Genomic DNA, 2,500 nt, shown 5'->3' with positions numbered 1-2,500 from the left:
AGTCCTCCTCACACAATTTAATATTTTGTAACTGAAAGGTCCACCACAAAACCCAATTCTTTTCTAAGTGAAAAGTCCTCAAAATTTTTAGAAAAACTCTTAGAAAAATTGTTTGGTATGAGAAGGACCTCGACTTCGAAAATTCTGTGGTGTGGGGAGGTCTTTTGACCTACCAAAAAAATTGGTGGTGTGAGGAGGACCTCTGACTTAGAATTAGGGTTTGAAATGGGGTTAGGGTTAGGGTTAGGGTAAGTGTTAGGGTTAGGAAAAAGGTTTAAATGATATTTGGAGAGGTTTTTCGGGTGTTTAGAGGCTATTTATGCTATGTAACGAGTATTTGCTTATATACTTGCTTATATACTTAGGTCAACAATTTATAGCAAAAATGTGTTCCAGCCAAGTTCTTTTAGACGCTCTTTCGAATGGCAACATTCCCGATTGAAAATGGCGACCTACCAAAATCCGCACTTTGCTTCCCCGTCCATATAGAGGTGAGTATTTGACTTTGCTTCCGTCAGAGTCAAGGAAACACATTGAAAATGGAATCAGCATACAAGAAAACCTAGTTTGGGATAGGTTTTGTGCCTTCCGTGGTATTATAACCATAGAACTGCTCCTGAGGGGGGTAGGGTAGGCCCACCAAAAAGTGCACTTCTGGTTAGGTCGCTAATTTCTAAAATAAATGTGTCCCAACCAAGTTTTTTTGGACGCTCTTTCGAATGGCAACATTCCTGATTGAAAATGCCGACCTACCAAAATCCGCACTTTGCTTCCCCGTCCATATAGGGGTGAGTATTTGGCTTTGCTTTCGTCAGAGTCAAGGAAACACATTGAAAATGGAATCAGCATACAAGAAAACCTAGTTTGGGATAGGTTTTGTGCCTTCCGTGGTATTATAACCATAGAACTGCTCCTGAGGGGGGTAGGGTAGGCCCACCAAAAAGTGCACTTCTGGTTAGGTCGCTAATTTCTAAAATAAATGTGTCCCAACCAAGTTTTTTTGGACGCTCTTTCGAATGGCAACATTCCTGATTGAAAATGCCGACCTACCAAAATCCGCACTTTGCTTCCCCGTCCATATAGGGGTGAGTATTTGGCTTTGCCTTTGTCAGACTCAAGTAAAAGCATTTAAAATGGAGTCAGCATACAAGAAAACCTAGATTGGGATAGTTTTTCTGCCTACCGTGGGATCATAACCATAGAACTGCCCCTGAGGGAGGTAGGGTTAGGGTTAGCGTTAGGGTTAACGTTGGGGTTAGGATTGAAGACAGAAGATTGGTGATGTCAGGAGGACCTTCTTAAAACAAACAGAAATACACTTATTAGGGGACTAGGGCCAGTGGACTCAGAAATGTCTTTCGTAGCAGTCTCCTATAAGAGTATTTTTCTCTGATTTAGGTGACTCCTCCTCACACCACCATTTTTCTTAGTCGAAAGACCTCTTCACAGCACGACTTTCCTGATGGATTTCTATGTAACTGCTCGTGCTGAGAGGTGTGTCGAAAGTTGATCATGTTCCCGTAAAATCTGAGGTCTCCACTGTCTAGCGAGGTACTTACAGTGAATATAGTGAATTTTTCAAAAATTGGAGAATTCTGACTTTTGCGATGAATTTTAATGTAATTGGTCGTGCTGAGAGGCGTGTTAAAATTTGAACATGTTCCCGTAAAATCTGAGGTGAGAATTAGTGAGGTACTTACAGTGCGTATAGTGACAAATCTTTAAAAGCGTGAAATTATGGGATGTTGTGGCTTCAATGGGTTTTTAAGATGTCACCAGTCATTTGGCATGACTTACAAACGATTTGGCTGGTTGTGGGTTCGATTTTCAAAATTTCATTTTTTTCGCGTTTTTATTTTCTGTCTACCATATCATGCAGTCTCCTTATTAGCGTTTGGGGGTTATAGTGTGGGCAGGTTGGTCGCAAAGGTTCCGAGAGGAGCTGGCTAGTAAACCCTGTCCCTTATGTTCCACGGCGGCAAGGCGGAGAAATAGAGGGCAGAATTGACTAACGGGCAAGGAAAGTTGGGCTTGTAGCTTTCCTTTCGAAGGAGGGAAAAGATGATGCCCGAAAGCATTGTCACTGTAGTGGCAGGCAGAGTGTAGATGGAAGTTGTGTACGCTAGCCTTTGGCTAATGATAGAGACAAAAGAGCAGGAGGATATTTTCCTTCGCAGAAGCACTTTTCTTGCCTTCCTTCAGCTCGCTTGGCGAGTCTGACAGGTATGCCTGAACTGTGCACGGGTCCAGTTGTGAGAAAGACGTGGCAAACAAGACGGGGTTTCCCTTGACCGAGGGACCGTGTGGTCCGTTTGGCTCATGGGTTCCCCCCGTGGAGGCAAAATCTAAGAAAGCTTGCTCTCCCTCTGCGGAGGGGGGCCGCTTAGCAAGGAACTTCTGTTCCCTGCGGTGGATAGTTACCTGGTTGATCCTGCCAGTAGTCATATGCTTGTCTCAAAGATTAAGCCATGCATGTCTAAGTATAAGCACTTGTACTGTG

At 43.4% G+C, this 2,500-nt stretch overlaps 1 non-coding gene across 1 annotated transcript in view; it reads left to right on the top strand.

Annotated features, from left to right (window-relative positions):
- The first annotated feature begins 2,418 nt into the window (after nt 1-2,418).
- The window catches only part of LOC146448196 (small subunit ribosomal RNA), a 1,800-nt gene continuing 1,718 nt past the window's right edge, over nt 2,419-2,500 (top strand). Inside the window, exon 1 of the ribosomal RNA XR_014861243.1 lies at nt 2,419-2,500. This exon is cut by the window's right edge and continues 1,718 nt beyond it. This is a non-coding gene — a ribosomal RNA (small subunit ribosomal RNA).

The sequence above is a fragment of the Pavona decussata genome, unplaced genomic scaffold (assembly GCF_977016875.1).
Source record: "Pavona decussata unplaced genomic scaffold, jaPavDecu1.1 SCAFFOLD_1280, whole genome shotgun sequence".
NCBI lineage: Eukaryota > Metazoa > Cnidaria > Anthozoa > Scleractinia > Agariciidae > Pavona > Pavona decussata.
This window is presented reverse-complemented; position numbering and strand designations above follow the sequence as displayed.